The sequence below is a fragment of the Hesperophylax consimilis genome, chromosome 9 (genome assembly GCF_061612785.1).
Source record: "Hesperophylax consimilis isolate HC1 chromosome 9, BYU_Hcon_1.0, whole genome shotgun sequence".
Classification (NCBI taxonomy): domain Eukaryota; kingdom Metazoa; phylum Arthropoda; class Insecta; order Trichoptera; family Limnephilidae; genus Hesperophylax; species Hesperophylax consimilis.
The window spans coordinates 34,317,283-34,338,166 of NC_142844.1; the positions used below are offsets into that span (position 1 = coordinate 34,317,283).

General features: G+C 31.6%; 1 protein-coding gene across 4 annotated transcripts in view; it reads right to left on the reverse strand.

Moving 5' to 3' along the window:
* LOC149421264 (uncharacterized) overlaps positions 1 to 20,884 on the reverse strand; it is a 146,510-nt gene that overhangs the window by 75,715 nt on the left and 49,911 nt on the right. For 2 of the 4 annotated variants that reach the window (XM_089635916.1, XM_089635913.1), the window contains exon 1: positions 3,796 to 4,120. The exons of 1 other annotated variant lie outside the window; for it this stretch is intronic. The gene's annotated coding sequence lies outside the window, so the exon portion shown is untranslated. Of the gene's footprint in view, positions 1 to 3,791; positions 4,121 to 20,884 lie in introns of those variants that run through there. One more of the 4 variants, XM_089635914.1, reaches the window with a different exon arrangement.

Genomic DNA, 20,884 nt, shown 5'->3' on the forward strand with positions numbered 1-20,884 from the left:
TTTAGAAGCCTGTTTTTGTGCGCTCTTTAAACAGTTATGCACGCTGGAATCTCCCGCCTTACGCTTTGTGGTGTGACTTTCTTGAAAAGAGGTGGTCGTCCGATTTCCATGGTTTTAAATATTGGTTTTCGGACGATTTTTGCATCTGCATCTGTCTGCTTCTGCTGAAGTTTCTTTTTATAGGGACTTGAGATAATTATTTCAGACTTGCAAGCATTTTTCAGTTTGCGTAGAACCGCCGAACTTGAACAACGTTAAACCCAATAGCTCTCGCAATACTTGTGGGAGTAGTCTGTCTTAAAGCTAAAACAGGGTTACGTTTTAGAAATCCATACACCGAATCCTTGCCAGCCGTTTTTGTAATGTTGTCAAATCTGTTCTCGATCTTGTTGTTTTCAGCATACTCGTAAACAATTTTTCTCATTGTCTGCATAGTCAGGCTGTAGAAAATTTCGTCAGTTTTTTTACAATAATCAACGATTTCGGCCTGAATGAAAAAATGACAACTGCACGATAAATTGAGTATCTATTTATCTAAAAATCTACCTCTTCATCTGGTGTAAATGTCGGACGATATCTCCCCATTGAAGTTGCTATTAATTTTAGTTTTAGGCGTTTAAGCAGAGTGGCTTCACTGATTCCAACAAAATCTGCAGCAGCCCGCTGACTCTTCCCCTCTTTCATAAGCCTTTTTGCAGTTTCTTTTTGCTCTTGAGTGCAAACTGACCTCTCCGGGTGCTTTCTCACGTACACACGTGGCATATTTCACTGTAAAAAAATAGCGAGAGTTGAAATATTATTCTATAAAATCAATTTTATTTATCGGGGTAAGTGTTCGCACTCGTCCAAATGCGAACGCTTACCCCAGCACACTTACCCCATCACACCAAAATTCAATAAACTTTAAAAATCAGATTAGTGGTTATCTTTATTAGAATTATCTCTTTGCACCCGTCTAACTAACAATATTTCACTAAAAATTATCATAGACAACGTCGCTCTGACACAGCTGGTTACACAATAGCACACATCGGAAACAGAGATGAAAAATTTAAGAAAAGCACGAAAAAAAGTAATTTACCTACCAGTTTTTATTGACAAATCAGCATCCACTGTACACATGTCCTGCTTCGGCGCGATCCAGAACGCTACTGAATTAAGGAACGCGCGGGCGCTTAACAGGCACAATCTTGTCGGAAACATCACTGCGAACACTTACACTCCGCGTACGGTTACCCCACGTGACTCTACATTAAAGCCATTTCAAGCAAGACGATTAATTTATAGGATACTTTTATTAATAAATGGGTAAGTTCCTAAATTGACCTGAAAAAACTACAACAAGAGAGGGATTTTACATTTCCCATTTCTATAAAGTAGACCAATGAACTGACGGAAATATCAAACATAAAATACATAAAAAAGAGCAGATCAAACAAACATCCAAGCTTCCCAACTGTTGCGCCACCAATTTTCTTTGTTATTTCGGCAGTAACACAGAAATAATTTTTGTACTCGCAATATGATGGACGTATATAATTGTAAGCACTGAGTTATCGATCTGTCGTGTTTTTAAACACTTTGAATTATTTATACCCTACCTGCGAGGTCCGCCCTAAAAACGGGAGTTTGAATTTACAAAGCCGAATGGAGAATGTTTTTGTGGCGGCAAAACCCAATTCGGGCACACGTCCGCCCGTGGAAATAAACCAACATCGATAGACATGTCACCTTGGAATAAAACGCACTAGGTGGGTCTCCTCTGGTATGAGAGTAACGAACTACCCATTCTTTCTCATTCAATGGAATTGGATCTGTTTGGATTATTTGGTTTGGAAAATTCTTGTTAAATCAAATTATTGAAACTATGACACTTCCAAAACATATTTAGGCTTTGTTTACTTGAAATATTAAAGCAGGGGAAAGTGATTGTTTAAACAAATCTCGAGAGATCCTATATATTAAGAAAATGATAATAAATTCTCCGACGACATTTATTCTTCGTTAAGCATTAATGTCTATGTATATATGTATTTGTAATAATACTTTCCCAGCTTCCTCTTCCCCATCTCTTTACCCTCTAAACATACCCCCATTGGGGAATGGTATATATGTATTATATTATGTGAAACCGCACAAGAGTCCCAACTGCTCCCAACCGTCTGGAGCCAGAGAGAAGATGGCATCCCCAATTGGGGTTTGTATGGAGAGTAAAGAAATGGGGAAGAGGAAGCTGGGAAAGTACCTGGCTATTCAGATCTGGTCACCAAACCGGTCAAAGCCATTTCAATCAATGTTTCAATTCTGATATGTGGTCTTACACCAGGGCGATACTGAGAGTATCTTTCACTCTGGAACGTGCTGCAAATATACAATAAATTATTTTCAATGAGTTTTGGGAAAGAACGCAAATGGATCAAATTAAAGTTATTAGCGCACGCCAGGATTTGAACCCGCGACCTCCTGCTTGCTAGTCAAGAGCCTTACCCCTCGACCACGGAGGCCGTCAAATAAAACTCATGAAATATGAGTTTTGTACCTTAGAAGTATAAAGTGGGAAAATTAAAAATATGAATATAAATTAAATTGCAGCGATGTTTGAAAATTGGATCTAATGAGGACCATCGATCATTACATTAATATGACTTCACATCATTAACAGAAGTTATAGAGCAGACTTCTTTTGATATCTGCTCAGATGAGAAAGAACTTACCTCAAAAACGAAAACTTCATAGGTTCATTTCATGTTTTCTTAAAAAAACACCTCTACATGATATTAATGTTTGTTTTCATCTTTATTAATTTTGCATGATAATTACTGAATCATTAATAATTAATATTACTTTTATATTTGGTGCACATATATTTGAAATTATTTAAGAGATTAAAGTACAGTAATTTACGGTCAGTTTTATAAGTTGAGCTGAACGTGTTCACTGTGTTCAAAGAATTGGTAGTCTAGTTTATAAGACTCTCGATGCTATACTAAATCCCATGTTCTTTTTTTATGTAAAAAAGCCAATCCTGCTAATTCAAAATCTTTGAAAAATACAGATCGACAGGCAAATATAATGACAAACGCTTTTTGAAACTTTTGTATCGAAAAGGATGGAAAGCGAAAGGATTTTTCATGTTTTATTAATACTTTGAAAAAAAGTTAATTTATCAACTCTTTTCTACCCAAACCGTCGTAAAATTAATTTTACGTGCCCGGGCTGTATGAGAAATTTCATTTTTGTGTTGGTTTATATGGTCTGTGTATTTTCGTTGGCTGATTTTTTTGACGATACGCGAAGGTTGGACATGATAAAATGTGATCCCGATCACAAACCAGATTACCGAGAGATTAAATAATTCATTGGCTCAAATCCCACGCAAATAAAAATGGTTTTCTGTTAAAGTATATTTTATGAGGAATACAGTAATTTTCTTATTTATGATATCGGCTTTTATTACGTCAGTTTAATAAATTGTTTTTTTAGGTCGTGAAATTGTGAATATTATTTTACTACGTTTAAATTTCTACGTAAGAGCATTAAGTACTTTTTGAACGAACGGAATCATGTTTTTATTGAAGTTTATATTTGAGAGCTGGTGAGTAATTTTCACTCTGTTATATTTATGATTATCAGATTTGACCCCATCCAGGAACACATCTTTTAAATGTTAATTATTTGTATATACCTAACACATTCTAATATATATTATATATTATAGTACTAATTAATATAAAAAAAATTACTGATGTTTAAAATAAATTCATAAAATTAAATAAAGAAACAGTAGAGACCTACAAATATGCTGGGAGAGCGCTTCGCTACAGTTTGATTCACACAATTTCCACAAACTTTAAAATTCCGACTCGCCACTAACAGCCACCTCTTTTAATTTTGTTAATGCTTATTTTCACACCCACATTTTTATCACAGTCCTTTTAGTTTAATTAAATTCTACAACTTAATTGAGGATTCCACAATCAACAGTTTTCACTTCCCGCATACATTGCGTTAGTTCGTAATAATCCAATGCTAAATTCCCACTTTGCTTACGAGGCGATGGAGCCAAAGTGGCCCTGAAGGGAGTTTATTTCGCTCGCTTTAAGTGTGACCACTCACAGTTGAACCGACTCCACCGGCGCCTCAATGGATACTGGTGATCGGAGGTAGGCGGCCCCTAACGAGGGTGAGGCCCACCCGCATTCTTCTCCCTTCACACGCTCCCCCCGCCCTACCGCCCGCCCTGCCAGCCGCCCCCGCGCGATACCCACCGCCCGCCCACGGAACCAACCTTTACCACCCATCTAGAAGACCGAAGCCGATCAGAACCACGTATTACTCGCGAGAAAATACCCACAGAGCTATTGAAATAATTGAAAGATGAACGAAATAACATGGAGCGTGGGACGAATACAAAAATGAAAACTTAATCATGAAAAAAGGCTACTAAACTGGATGAACCCCAAAAATAGGTAAAACTGAATATTGTTTCTTAAAAATAACAATGTAACTTTCTCATACAATAAAAACGTTCACAAGAATGTGAACGATGAATATCATAAAATTACAAGGAGCGTGGGTAGAAAACTAAATTGAAAATTAACACTTTCAGTTTAATGTCAAAATCCCCAAATAGAATAATTGATACTATATCATCTTCGCCAAAACCATACAAGTTTTATTATAGAATTGGATGAAGGTTATTTTTAGTAATATTAAAAATATGAAATGCGACATTTCTATCAATTATTAACTTTTTCATTTTGCTGTCGATATCTCCAAAATAGGAAACTAAACTATGCAAGTTCTCATACAAAGACCGTACACATTATATTTTGACGTACACACGGTCTGACACGTAAATTGACGAACGAAAAAGATAATATTTGGAAAGTATAATTTTCCTTAATAGGTTTGTTCAAGGGGGACCTCGGTCGCGACATTAACATTGTGTACTATCATTAGTGATTGATTTGTATCACTATCGATATTTCAGCGGAATTTAAAATCGTTATTTGTTATTATTATTGTAAAACTTTTTTATTATTGAGTAATTTACCGTATATAATAATGTTGTGTTCATATAATTTAAACCTCGGAATGTTGATTTATCCTGTCAATCTATAAACAAAGATTGTAAGTGCCTCACTATTACATCACGAGAAACTACGCCCAATAAAATTGCTCCAGGTTGATAAAATCAAAATTTTCTACGGGAAACAAAAACGATACTTGTTATTATAACAAAAATTATTTTTGTAGAAAAATATTTATTATATACAAATTTAGTGAATATAATAATGTTGTGTTCATATTATTACCCCAGAGTGTCGACTTACCCTGTCAGGGTCATAAGTATCTGATTAATAGTACGCTTAATAAAATTGATTTGGCTTCATAAAATCAAAATCCATTTTTTTTTTCCGGGATTTAAAATTGACAGTTATTATAATTTTGGTCTACAAATTATTATTATAAGTTACATTTCAAGACCGTTAGGATTGGTGTTTCAGAAAATTTACCAAATCATCTAATTTCAAAGTTAATTATTAGTTAGTTATTATTTCAGTTCAGTGAAGCATCTGGCTCATAATGATATAATAACCGAACTTGAATGTGAATTTCACAGAATTTGAAAATTAACGTTGAAATTTGACGAATTGTTCATATTCTGTGAAACAATATTCAACCCGTCCTTAGATTACGGATCTTCCCCACCTTCCTTTTCCCCATTTTCTTCCCCTCCCCACTAACTTCAGCCTCACAACATACCCCGATTGGGGATGCTATAATCTCACTGGCTTCAGACGGTTGGGAGCAGTTGGGACTCTTGTGCGGTTCCACGTATATATATATATATACGTTTTTACTTTAACAAATTAAGTGAATATCATAATGTTCAATTCATATCATATTATTGTCAGTCGATGAACAAAGGTTGCAAGTGTCTAATACATTAAATGTATAAATTGCTATAAACTTGATATATTCAAAGAATAATCTTGATATATTTTAAATCGATACTTGTCATAATTTTTGAAAATAGTAATAATTTATTGACGAATATAGTGTTTTTAACATAATAATGTTTTCTTCGTAATTATTATACATTAGAGTATTGATTGATTTTATCAGTAAATAAACAAATATTGTAAGCCTAACTAAGGGTATTAACGCAAGGGCCTTCAAGTAGTTCATACAAGTTTTAATCCACCATGTATTATATACAAGTATACGTTCACAAGTTAAATTATAAGTTATAAAATATACAAGTATACGTATTAAGTTTACTTCAAACTGATTGACTGATCTGACCGGGGCGTTCATACATTATAAAAGTTTTTTTTTTAATGCGTAGATATGTGATTTATTCGTTCTTGGAAAGATAGATAATCATTTTTCTCAGTTTATCTCAAATATTTATACATGATAACAGGGAAGAAACCCAAAAAAATTTCAAAGTGCTTTACAAATTGGCGTGATTTTTTCATCAACAGTTGAAAGTTAAAAAATATTTATAGTTTTTTATTTTATAAACGACATAAACAGTGAAATAACAGTGATTTAAGATTTTCACGGCCAAAAGTATTTTTGTGATTTGTTTTTGGGGTGTTATGCCGTGTTGCGCTAACTCCTTCTTTAGCCAACGTTTTGGACAGCATTGCAGTGTCCATCATCAGGGCAGATGTGTTATTTGAGGTTGTGTTAAAATGTGAGCTTATGTATAAGGTTGTGATACCGTGTTGCCAGCTCCAACCCTCTGAGCTAACATTAACGTATCATTTTTTTATTTAATGGTTGCACTTAGGTGCAGATGTAGAGCGAAAAGGTCCCGAGATACTCCACCCAGCTCGCCTCGCACATTGTGGATCCTCTCCCTTAATAGCGCAGCCTCCGCTCTTTGGAATACTCTATCTGCTTTCCGGGATGTGATGTGTCTTTTTATTTGGATGTGTACTGGTATAATCGATTCTACTTTACAACTCTTGAAAAAAGCAAATCTGCCCATTACATTTGTTTTCTAAAAATCATATTCATTCGAAATTATGTACGTTTCGAGTCAAGATGTCCCGGTAAGTTCTTTTGTCAACATGTTCATTTGATATTAAAATTTTATTTTTTAAAAATGTCAATGTTTATTTCAAAACACAAATATTTCAAGCGAAATTTTATTTAGTATTTCTTTTTACAACAAATTTAAAAATAAGAAATATGAATCACATTTTAGAAACCTCGGGAGCTTTTCGACAGTCTATGAATTTCAAAGTGTCGTCGAAACTTGTAGGTAAAAATATTTTATAACCTGAAGGGTTAGTATTTCTAATTTGGCTTGATGAAATCAAAATCTACTTGTTATAATTTGTGTAAATTATTTTATTTATAATTCACGAATTAAGTTAATATTATAATGTTGTGTTAATATTATTAACCAAGAATGTTAATTTGTCCGGTCAGTCGATAAACAAAGGTTGTGAGTGCCTATCTAATACATCGCTGGTACGTATTATAAAATAGCTCTGGGTTTGAAACACAACCACAACGCACAGTCTGGCGTGAATAACGTTAATCAGAATGTGTAAGTACCAACATCCTACTCCTGTACTCGCCACCTCACCAGTTGCTTCCCATTAGCAATTTATTGCTGGGAATAAGTTGATATATTAAGAGTTTGGTGATACAGTGAATTATTTGAAAACCTGAAAACGTTATTGTGCGTTTTAAAGCTTAACATAATGATTTATATTTCATTTAAAGCTTAACATTTACAAATACCTACTACAAAATAATATAATTGTACTTAAGAATTTTTTTTCTTAATTGTGGCTTTTTCAAAGTGTTTTACGTTGTTACTGCAATATTGTAATAAAACGTATTTTGTTACAAGAGTATGTTTCAATAGATTAATTGATTGATGCGCTGTTATAAGACGAGAGGATCTGGGCTAGAGTCCTAGTTGAACAGATATTTTTTTTCATTTGTTTTCGTCTATACATCATACATGTAATTAAGACATGTTGATTTTATCTACTTCATTGATTAAATCAATAACATAATGAGGTTTAAAAAATAATTTAAATCATTTAATATAATCGCTATACATAACATAACATATTATAGTTTCAATAATGATTTCAGCCATTTAGGTATACACGTTATGAATGAAAAAATAAGTAATAAAATTACCGTTTGGAAAATGTGACTAAAATATTTTTACAATTGGTGAATGTGACTAAAATTTCATATTCATGTCAATTTTAGATAACTTTTCCTTTTTTATTGTTCTTTAAAGTATTATCCCGTTAAATACAACTAAGCAGTTTTTCAAGAGGATGTAGATGTTTAATTACAGTGTAAATAAGTATGCATAATTTTAAATATACATTATATTGTTACTATTTCTAAGATATTCATATTATTAGTATTCAAATTCTGTCAGACAACCCGTCCTTAATCTATATGCTTATCAATAACAATTATTGATTGGTAGTGATGACTAGTATAAAGTATCTTTACTTATGAGCCGTGTGTTCAGCGAATATCTAAATCTATTTGGGAAACCGTGCAATTTTTGTAAGCCACACATTTTACGTATTACGTATGAAATTACGAACCCCCAGGAAAATAAATAAATTTATTTTATTAATAAAATCGAACATTGAAATTTTCAAAAATGACATTAAAGTTGCTTTTTAGTTGGTCACATCTTTATTATGATTTGAATGAATATAACACTGAATAAATGCGTTATTTTAACACATTGAATATTATAATATTAATTAGAATATAATATAATGTACTGTACTGTATACACCACTATTTAATCAAAATAATCGTCATGTTTCGAAACCACTGGTTTCTTCGTCAGGATAACCGTATAAAAAAAACGGGTAAATATATATAAATAGACAAACAAGTACCTATAGAAAAATTAGTACATAAAGACTAAACAATTACGATGAGCGGTGATTAATTAGTTATTATAATTGAAAAAAAAACAAAACCATTTATTACATTTTTTTATAAATTAGTTAATTATTGCATTTACGTATATTTCTGTCGATCAAAAACTTTTATAAATTTACACAATTCTGTTCATCGAAAATTTTTATAATTGAGTACAGCGGAGTCAAGGAGTAACTAAAATATCTAGTTAATGCAATTGTTTCATTTATTTAACATAATTGTGTCTTATAATAATAAGTAATTAATCAACGCTCATTGTAATTTTTTATTTAAACGAACTTATTTGTTGAATTGCATTGAACGTTTATACACGAAGATTCTAATGGTTTCGAAACTTATTGATTATTTTGATTGTACACAATTATTTATTTTTACTAAATTAACACGATGTCACAAAGTGAATTCGCGATTATTAAAGATGAAACATCAGGTACTTTATCAAATAACGGTTTCCTGCTTTTTGGTCTCAAAACAGAAAAGTATAGGCTTTGCAACTAGTAATCTCATGATATTGATTCAACAGCCGAATCGCAAATATAATATTATACCTCTACGCACATTAAAAAGTTGTTGAAGTGCCAACTCAATTATAAACTTAAAGAAGCTAAAAAATATTGCAAAGAGAAACTGAACTACAGTTTACCTGATTTTGTCCCAAACACAAAAGAAAAAATTAAATTAAGTTAAAGTGGTAGCCGTTTTTGCATTAAACGTCAACGACCCGCCGACATTACTCCACAATCGCCATAATTATTCCGAAAGAGTCGCTGATAAACTGAACAAAAGGTGCTTTCCGTATTTTCAATTACGACACCGTAATAAACATTTTCCAACGACGTTTTTGTCCCGAAACGTTTAGAAAAATAATTAATGAACGCCCCGAGAGTTATCAAAGTAATGGCGGTATTTCGTAAAACATATTAAGTAGCCAGTTCCTACTTCCTCTCAGGGGTGAACTGGCATTCTAAACTGGAGCAGAATTGGATACCAAAACCATTTTATGCTTTTGACCAATCGTCTCATGTCACTCGACTAAATATTACATTTTTATAAACACATATATTTTTAAATTTGAGGAGTGGGTGTGAGTACCGCCTCCCGGGATAACATTTATTATATAACTAACACCCCTGCCATTGGTCAGCCCAAGTGTTTCGCTACGTTCGGTGTCTTAACAGGGGTGACCGGGTTAATGGGGTGAAGTTTTTTTTCTGCTTTTTGACTTAGCAGGGGTTGCCGGGTTCATAGGTGAGATTTGGCTTCGTCTTGGCGGCGGATTCAAGTGTTAAATTAGTAAATGTGGCAGGGTTCATGTGTGAGGTTTGCCTACGCCTCAAGACAGACTGGTAGAATGAGACTTTTTGACCTCTCCAGCCAAATTCTTTCCATTTATCGCCGCACCGTAATGGGAGGGATGGATTCATTCGTCCGTCACTCCTAGACACATTTACCCCCAGATTCTTACCCACTCCACATACCTCTTCTTTCCCAGAACTTTTTCTTCTACCTTTCCCTAAATATATCTTCCACACAGGAAACCCAAAGACGACATAGGTCTCCAGGGATTTTTTTCTTGAGGGCCTCCTATATTGTTCAAATCTAAAATATACGTTAAGTGTAATACAATTGTATGAAAATTATTTAATTATAATATATCCTATCATTCAGTTGTCATACTGTTATGAAGAATTCGATAGTGTGTAGGAGTTCTCTTTTATTGACAAAATATTGAATTATTTTTATTTTATGTGGAAGAAAAAAACGATTTATTAATTCATATATTAATATTTATAACGTTAATGATAGGAGTTTTATTTAGCCTAAAACAAATAAAAAGTAAAGGGAAGAGGAAGGGCAAGAAGCAATGGGAATATGATATGCTCTAGATTATGTAAAGACAACTACTGGCAAGCTACTTGTAGTGTAGCTTAGTGGTTACAAATTCCCATTCTATGAAAGTTGTATTACACATTTTTTAAAACCTTAACTTTAATATTTCTGTTATTAACAGTAATGTGTTGTAAATTAGTAGGTTTCTAAAGAATAACAAGTTTAAAGGACGTGGAGCGGTTTCCATGCCCAATGTTTAAATGAAGTGTAAGAAATACAGTTGGAAAAGATCGTACGCTAAACACGTTTTTGTTATTAAATTTTCAGTGTTTGTAGATTACCAAGGTGTTTATTTCACGTGCTGTTGATATATTTCAAGCCCACATCGGCCCATTGAAACATCCGCATCTGTTTACAGTGTAACCCCGTGAAAGAAATTAATGTCCTGCAGGATTAGGGTGTCATTAGAATACAGCATGAGGGATGAACCACGATAATCCATCACGTGATGAGGGGAGGCTAGAGGGAGGAGAGAGGTATCGAAGCCTCCATGTGTGCTCAGGGCTCACAGCTTACTGCTCTACCCACGGATATCCTCGTCTCGTCTTCAAAGGTTGTTAATCATATTTCACGAAAGACTATAAAATATGTATTTTTAATCCCACTCTTCGTTGTTTTTTTCATGTTTAAAAAAAACAAGAAAGTCTATTTTGGGACATACAATTTTCGGTTCATGTTAAACTGTTCATGTGTATCAAATTCACGAGGGAACTTGATAACCCCGAAATTCGGAAGAAAAACCTCATTATATTGCTTTAATACTGATAGGTAAAATAAATTCATTTTCTTGAAAAAATATGCATGGTGAATAAAAAATTCCCTTAGAACTCTCATAATATATTAAAATAATAATAAAAATGGTTAATTCAGAAACAACATTTTCTTTAACGTTTTTGATATATCACATCCATGTAATATATCATTGAAAAAGAAAACAATACGAATAAATGCAATTGTTATGCGATTGTTCAATCTATATTACAATATGGTATTATTGGTTGGGGAGGAACATATAATAAAATTTTGAACCCACTTAAAGTAGTTCAAAGATTGGTAATCAAAGTAATTTTGAAAAAACCATCAAAATTTTCTACCGAAATTCTTTTTACAATTTTCAAAGTACCTACAATAGACAAAATGTATCAAAAATATTCAATACTTAAAATTTACAAAGAAATGCAGTCAAATACTCATAACTTACAATTCAATACATCAGCAAGATACCAGAAAACTATTAAAATCCCAAAATTTAACACTAAGCTCATTCAAAATACCTATCTTTATCTAGGCATAATTTATTTTAATAACCTTCAATTAAATTTAAAAAATATCGAAAATATTCAGGAATTTTACCTTAAATCAAAAAATTACCTTAAACTTATTATAAGTCCAAAATACGTTTACTACTTACATCTAGAAGTAATATTGTTTAAATCTTGTGTTGTTTCTTTATAAATTATTTACCTTAATACTAACATGTACATAATTGAACTAGAATTCCCTCACCAAACACAAGAGCATTGTCTCTTTATGGTGAGGAAAGGCTACTTTAATTTCTAGTGTTTTATATCTTTTTTTATCCTGTATACGTATCTATGTAAAAATATATGTTTTCAAATATTAAATAAAAAAAAATTTAAAAAATCTAAATGAAACATGAGATTACACTAACCTTCCCAAATATAGAAAAAAAAAAAAAAAAATTTTTTAAAACAATGTGCATATTTTTTAAAATGTAGAAACCCACCGTAAAATGTTCAGATGTATTCCAGTTGTCTGCTTTATGAAATGCAATCGTTATTTATCTCCCAACTTTCTTCGACGGTGATTGATTTTGGCCCATGACAACATTTTACATAACTAATTCAACTATTTCAATATTTTATTAACGTTACCAGTTTTAATGTCGTGTCGTTGGTTATGAAGATCTCTTAATTTGATTTACTATATCACTATATGATGACAGTATATTTAATAGCTATAAGGAAAAAATGACTTTACAAAGATAAGAAAAATACGTTGATTGTTTCATACTATTCTTCTTCTATTTGATCTGTTAAGTTTATTAACCTGATCTACAACGTATGTTTTGGGTTACCATGTACTCAAATCACTGACTTCATACAGTGGGAATACTTGTGTTACAAACACCAAAAATGTACATCACCTTTAAATTGTTGTAATTGCCCACCTTCGTGTACGAGGCTTACCAATGAGGGAGAAACCGATCTAAGTTTTGTCAGAACTCGCTGAAAAATTACAGAGCCTTTAAGTCTCTTACGGTTTTTAATTATGTCTGAAATAAAACTTATATATTCAGAATCAGCGTTTGTTGATCAACATGAATATGATTGCGTTTTTTTTAAGGCATAATATTTTCCACTCAAGTTCCTAAAAGGATGTAAATTCTTCGTAACACCTTTATTTCGCGCACTCCTCAATCATTTGAAGAATCAAAAGTTACATAATATAAAAATATTTTGTAATTTTTGACGATAATGTTAACGATATTTAAAAAAAAAAATTTGAAATAGAAAAATCGGAAAAAGTTTCTGTCGCATCTGAAACTTACGCCCGGGACCTTCGCCTTAATGGGAACCTATTTCCTTCGGTCAGATTTAACTGTATCATGCTTTGAATAAGAACTACCAATATTATCATTATTTTTTTCACCGCATATAAGAAGATAATCTTACTCGACAAATGATACAGTTAAATATGACGGAAGGAAACAGGGTCGCATTAGCCTAGATGGTAAAGCAGCGCCCCGGCAAGGCGAAGGCTTTGGGTTCAAGTTACAGACGCGACCAAAACTTTTTATGATTTTCCTTTAAAAAATCGTTAAAATTTTATTTAATAATTAAATATTACAATTTCAGGCTTTACTCATTGGGTTATTCTAAATAATATAATATATATGTATATTGGTGACGGGATAAATCAACGAAATGATAATTAATCACATCTTTAAAAAGTTATATTAAGTCATGGAAAGTGATGAAACAAAAACTTTATTAACTGGGTTGAGTAGGTTAGGTTTAATTTTTTTTTCATCGTTTCTAATGATTTTAAATCACTTTTTAAAGGTGTGTTGAATTGTCACTGTGTTGAGTTACCATAGAACCCTGTATATTATGTCATAAAGTATAATGGTATGGCATACAGCAATCGAATGAAAATCCTTTCGCGAACTTTCTCATTTTCCCATTTCGATCTTCAATGGTTTTGTAACCGTCCCAGACCAATTTCCTTTATTTGTCTTCACAATAGTAATTTTCATTGTCCTTTATGGCTTAACATAAATAATTGCCACCATTTCTAGCGGAGTAATACCTGAAAAGGCGGCAATCTTTTACTACGATCACAGTGATATTATTATTATGATATCTTGTTGACGCCAAAGAATTATCAGGAATAATGATTTACTATTTGTAGACATGACATAATACTAAAATTATATTCAACAAGAATAAATATTTAATTTATGACACTCATTGAAAACATAAAATAAAAAATATATATTTTCCTCTCTTTTCTTCTTGGGAAATTTTTAAATAAAATTCCATCTGTCAATTACCATACTACATGATTTAAATTATTGCAAAATATCAAGAAATATTTAGTAGTCTATTATTTCTATTTTTCGAATTATTAATTATTTTTAAAAATTGTATTTTTTACGCTAGAAGGCCCTGAGGAAAACAAATCTTAATAACAATGTAAAGATTGTGAATTTTTTTATACAGGTAAAAATTCGATGAAGTTTGAAATTAGGAAAAGGAACATATAAGGTGTTTAAATATTAATAAATTCTCAGATTTTGCTAATCATTTATTGGAGACAAACCATACTTTTGATTTTAATAATGGGATATAGGTGTTACTTTGTAATGTTTTTGGTATCCAGTTTAAAAAAAATGAAATATTAGAAATTAGAAGGATGTTAAGAAGTGTTTAAGCATTATGAACAATAAAAAAATTTAAATGACCATTTGTTAAATATATTCCGTTTATTAAATATGTCCAATTATCCCTTACCTCTTTCCTTCTCATTTCCTACCAGCCATTTATATCTTTAAGTCTATTGTTGTAATTTAGTATTAAGTATACCCTGATGAAGTAAGCTTACGAATAAAAAACTTGTTTATTTTGAATAAAAATGGTGCCACAAAAGTTTGCTGTGTTTGAAAAATAATTTGCCCCACAGCCTTTGCCATCTTTGGGGATGCTATGTGAAGATTCTTTTTAACGAATGAAGAGGTATGAGGGGTTGGAAGGAATTTAGGGTTCAGAGTGTCCAGGAGTGACGTAAGCATGAATCTATTCCTCCCGCTCTCGTGCAAGGCAATTATACCACCCCATAAACCCGGGTACCAAAGTCAATCATTTTTTATTCAATGTAATCAAACAATATTTCTAATCAGTGGATTTTCTTCCATAGTTCAAAAGCAATCAATAAAGTATTATAAAAAATACATACTGTTATTCTTATAAATCTGGTATGAATCAAACGACATAACGGTAGTGTTCTACGCTGAAGAAATTTTTGGTTTAGAAGAAATGATTACTTTTTAACTAATTTTTGTTATTTCATCACAATATTTTAAAAGCGACATTTCCAGCATTTTCCTGCAGAAAGTAAACCTTTCGAACGAAAAGCACTTAGTTTTTAAATGCAATATTTTATTCAGACCGAAGGGCTTTAAATAACACGTCAAAAGTAATTGAGCATGTTTTATAGCGAATAAAATATTTAGCGGGTCAATTCCGGACTATCATTAATCGATTCAGTGGGAACAGGTGGAAACGGAACAACCGGACTTTACATGGCGCGGGCTGACCGATGTTAAATAAAACTATCATATTCACACACAACTACATACAGCGTTGTAGTAAAACGTGGCTTTTTTCAGAATCCAACACTATTTTACTGATTTAAATTAATTTAAAAAGTTTAATATTTACTCGTATAAATAGATTGATAGTTGATAAGGATAGTTTGCATAGGAATTGTAAATAGCAGAATTTCGACATGATTATTTGTTTATTTGTTTATTCGTGTTTTTACTATGATTATACAAAATTTTAATAATTTTTTTATTTTTTTTTATTTATTTATTAAATTTAATATAGTTACATTTTATACAATATAAGATATGGGTAGTCCCACAAAGCTGTGACAATCAGCTTGTCTGTAGGTTCTACCATTTAATGTTATAACATAATACACATTAGCTTAAGTTTAAATATAAATACCAAATATAATGTTTAGGATAGATAAACGTTTTGTTCATTTATTAACCACTTTTTTGTCAGTTTAGGGCAAGGTTCCTCATTATTTTTCAAGTTAAAGTTTTCGTTAAATTTGTTATAAATCACAAGTATCAAATAGTCAAGTGTTCTGCTACCATACTTATTTGATATTAGTGGAATTTTTAGGCCTTTTTTTTCAGTAAATCTTGTTTTGTGACTATGCACCAATGGCTTTTTGTACGCATTTTCTCCCGCATTATCCATAATTATAATAAACCAGAGAAGCCCTTTAATTGGGAGTAGGCCCTCAGAGCCATACAGTAATTTTAAGTTGTTTCTTTGTTTGTAAATGCTAGGTTTAACAATTTTTTTAATTATAGCAGTTTGTAGATTTTGAATGTATTTAATATTAATATTACTCGAGTGTCCCCAAGTTCGAATTCCATATCTAAGTATTGATTCGACCATAGAATGATATATAAGTTTGAGAGTACATCGAGGCAATACAAATATTAATTTATAAAAATTACTCGCCAAACATCGGAGCTGGTTACAAATTTTGATCACACTTTTGTCCCATTTAAAGTTATTGTCTACGATTATGCCAAGGTAAGTATATTCGTTTGCAAAATCAATTTTTTCACAGCAGCAAATATTATCCATTTTTTTATGTATACAATCAAAATTATGTGCAGTTATTTTAGGTAAGTTCCACATTTTCAAGCTCGGTGATCTTATATACATGCATTTAGTTTTTTTGACATTAATAATTAATCCTACATCATGAGACCATTTAAGTAGCTCGTTAAAGTCAATTTGTAATTCTTGAATAGCTATTTCAGGGTTTTCATTAGAGACAACTAGTGCAGTATCATCAGCAAAAATAAATCTACGTGCTATAGACATGGCAATTACATATATAATGTATAATTTTGGTCCTAAAATTGACCCTTGTGGCACCCCTGATTTAATAAATCTAAAATTACTCATTACATTCAAAATCTTTACATACATTTTTCTATTTGTTAAATAGTTTTTGAAAAATGATAGGAGTTTACCACGGATTCCTATGACTTCGAGTACCTTGATTAATTGTGTATGGCTGAGTGTATCGAAAGCTTTTGAGAAATCAATAAATAATACTAGTACATGTTTTTTTGAGTTAAGCTCTGAATTTATATAATTGGAAAATTTTTCGAGCAGTTTATCACAGCTTTTTTGTTTTTGGAAGCCATACTGACATTCATCAATAATGCCCAAATTATTTAAATATTTATCCAAATTTATAGATATATATTTTTCTAATATTTTTTCTAATGCGGGTAATAAGGAAATAGGCCTATAATTATTTATTACGGTGTGATCTCCATTTTTAAAAATGGGCCTTATGATGCTGCATTTTAGTTCAGCTGGAATGTGACTTGTGTCAATAATTCTGTTAATTAGGTGAGTAATTATAGGACTAAATAATTTAACATGTTTTTTTAGATCATACATGCGAATTAGATCGACGCCCGGTGTCTTTGAATTTTTCATTCTTCCGATAATGCATTCAGTTTGTTCTGTATTAGCTCTTGGTAGGTACATTGAATGTTGCAAATGTTCTTGCTTCAACTCAGACTCTCGAACATTGCATTCGTGCAATAACTGATTTACACCTTCGTCAAAGAATTTTGCAAAGTTTTCTGCCACCACATCCGCAGTTTGGGAATTTAAGAAATATTTAGATATTACTTCATCACAATCGGATTTATTTTTCCTACCCAATACTTGATTTACTTCATTCCATGTTTTTTTAATGTCCTTGAAACAATGTTTAAATTTGTTATTATAGTATATTTTTTTTGTGTTTAATATTTTTTTATTTCGTTTATTTCTGTATTTCTTGAATTCGATTTCATATATTTTATTGTTAGGCGTGTTTTTCCATTTCCTCCATAATGTGTCACGTAGTTGTATATTTTCAATGAGATTATAATTTATCCAGCCCTTTTGGTTATTACGCTGTTTATTTGTATTTGATTTTGTTTCAGTACTTTTTTCGTAAATATATTTGAATTTCGATTTAATTTCTTCATAAATTAAGTAAGGTTCCGTTATGTTTAGTATTTCATTCCAATCAGTGATTTCAATAAGTAGGTCGACTTTTTTTTCCGATATTACAGTATATTTTGTATGGTGCGATTTATTGGTGGTACCTGCCTCATAGGTAGAGAAACGCATCGTTGTTGCAATAAGGTAATGATCCGCTATTATAGTTTCACATACACATGAGCTGATTTCATTTGTCTCTCTCTCTCTTACATAGATATGGTCTAGACATGTAGCCGTTACATAGTTAGTCAGTATGGCTTCACGGGTAACGTCATTAATACATTTTAAAAATCCAAATTTAGCCATAATGTTTTCATATTGCATTACAATTGGTTCCTGATAATTTAATAAGTTTATGTTCGTATCCCCAAGTACCATAACGGATTCTTTAATTTCAATATTTCCCAATATTACATCTAGCTCTTCGAGAAATATTTTTTTATTTGAATTAGGTGGTCTGTATATTGCCAATATATGTAGACGTTTATGTTTTTTGACCGAAATGGTTCCGTAGACACATTCAAATTTAGTTGGCATTATGTTAATTTGTTCAAACGTTAGGTGATCTTTCACATATAAAATAATCCCGCCTCCCGATTTGTTTTTTCGACAAAAGTAATGAGAAGTAAAACCCAATATTTTGTATAGATGTATATTATTTTCATTAATCGACGTTTCACAAAGCGTGATTATATCAATATTAGTTAGAGAGCTAGAGATAACGACAAGAAACGTATCCCAATATTTTGATAAGGATCGAATGTTTAAGTTGATTGCAGTTAAATTATTATTATTACAATTAAAATACTGAAAACGGAGAGTAGCCATAACGCGCGTCATAAAGTGTAAATAACTTGTCTATCTTTAGAAATGATAGGACAAATGTAAAGTTTTGTGATCGAGATCATTTTTTTTATCATGAACATTCGTCGAAACTGTAAAATCATACCACAATAAGAATAGACAATAATAGTCCATCGTACTAATTCCACTTTAAAAACTAAATAAGTGAACATTGGTGATATATTGTTACAAAAATAATACTATTATATACTTGGAATTACAGAAATTACACAGTAAAGGAGTTTCAAGTTATTTCTTCTAAGTCCCTCTCAAAGACAGACACTGTTTATTTGATCACGGTTTTTACCTTTTCAGTACACGGAGAAAACTTACTTATATAAAATTCTGTTAATTTACTAAAAATCTGGTCAAACTTTTATTTTTCCTTTTAGAGTTCCTAACGAAGTGTCAGTTAAAGGTGAATGTTTTACGAGGACAGTGAAATACGTGATCATACAAATACTGATAATGATATTGACATAATGATTGTCACATTCCGTCGCGATAATTATTAGGAGAAGAACACGTGTTCTCGATATTTTCTGAATGAAAAATATTTTATCAAAAAATTTAATCACTTTTTTAACAGAATCATTTTTCTCCTCAATTACCATAAGTATTTGGTAAGTATCTATGTAGGAGAGATCATTTCTATGAAAAAAATGCCATGTCAGAAGACCATATAGACCTTATGGTCTTTTCATTCTTCGCCGAAAGGCTCTGAACTCGGAGGTAGTAATAGTCCGAGATTAAATGGATTTTATCACCGCATTTTATGTTTTTAGCGCTACTTGCATCCTTTAGTGGCGGGTCTCAACTACATATTTGTAAGTGCCCGTTTATGTTTTCTGGCACACAACTACCCAGCTTTCAAAATATTTTGAAATTAGTTTTTTTGTGAAAGAATTCTTATGGGTATGATAATAGACAGATTTTTTTTCAAGCGTTGAAAATTGATCTGCACCATGAACGAAAAAGCTTTGATCACGGTTTGGAGGTTGTGATAAGCCTAATACAATGACTCCCATATTAACCTTTGCGCTACTATCAACATCAAAAGTAATCGTCAATTTTCACCATCAATTCGGCTTCATGTCAGTTTTAGAATGCTCCGCTTTAACAGGTTTTAGTTCGAATGTACGAAGTTTAATAATAGGTTAATACGACATTTATAGAAATGTCAAACAATAATTTTAACACCAACTCGGCTTTTTTCCAGTTTATAAATAATCCACTTGCACAGCTTATAGTTCAAACGTACAAAGTTTAATAATAAATTTGTGCGAAAGCTCTGTGAAATATTTTTATAATAAACTCGGCTTCATGCCAGTTTATCAATAATCGAATTGCACAACTATCACGAAGCTCTGTAAAATATTTTTTAATCATCAAATACTCATCTTCATGCCAGTCTTTCAATGCTTCACTTACATAGCTTTTAATTAGAAAGTACGAAGTTTAGTAATTAATTTGTGTGAAAGCTCTATGAAACAATAAATTTACGTTTTTTTAAGTTTAGCATCGGTAAACTTATTGCCTAGTTGTAATATTTCTAAAACAACCCGGATTTATAGCAGCCATAAAAATATACAGCGGTTTTTTCCGCAGAGTGTGATTATGCCATAATGTTATATTTTTGTGCTGTGAAAAGCATGTTTATTAAAATAATGTCTCCTTCCGGTGGTAAAGGAGTAGGGTTATATAAGACAACACGAAGTGAAGGACGTAGAAAATAAAATGATGTATTTAGCTGGGTAATTTATAGTTTTTGAAGTTTGTTTTGTAATTTATTATTAAACATTTAACTTACGAATAACTTTAACCTCAGAACTGTAACCTTCATA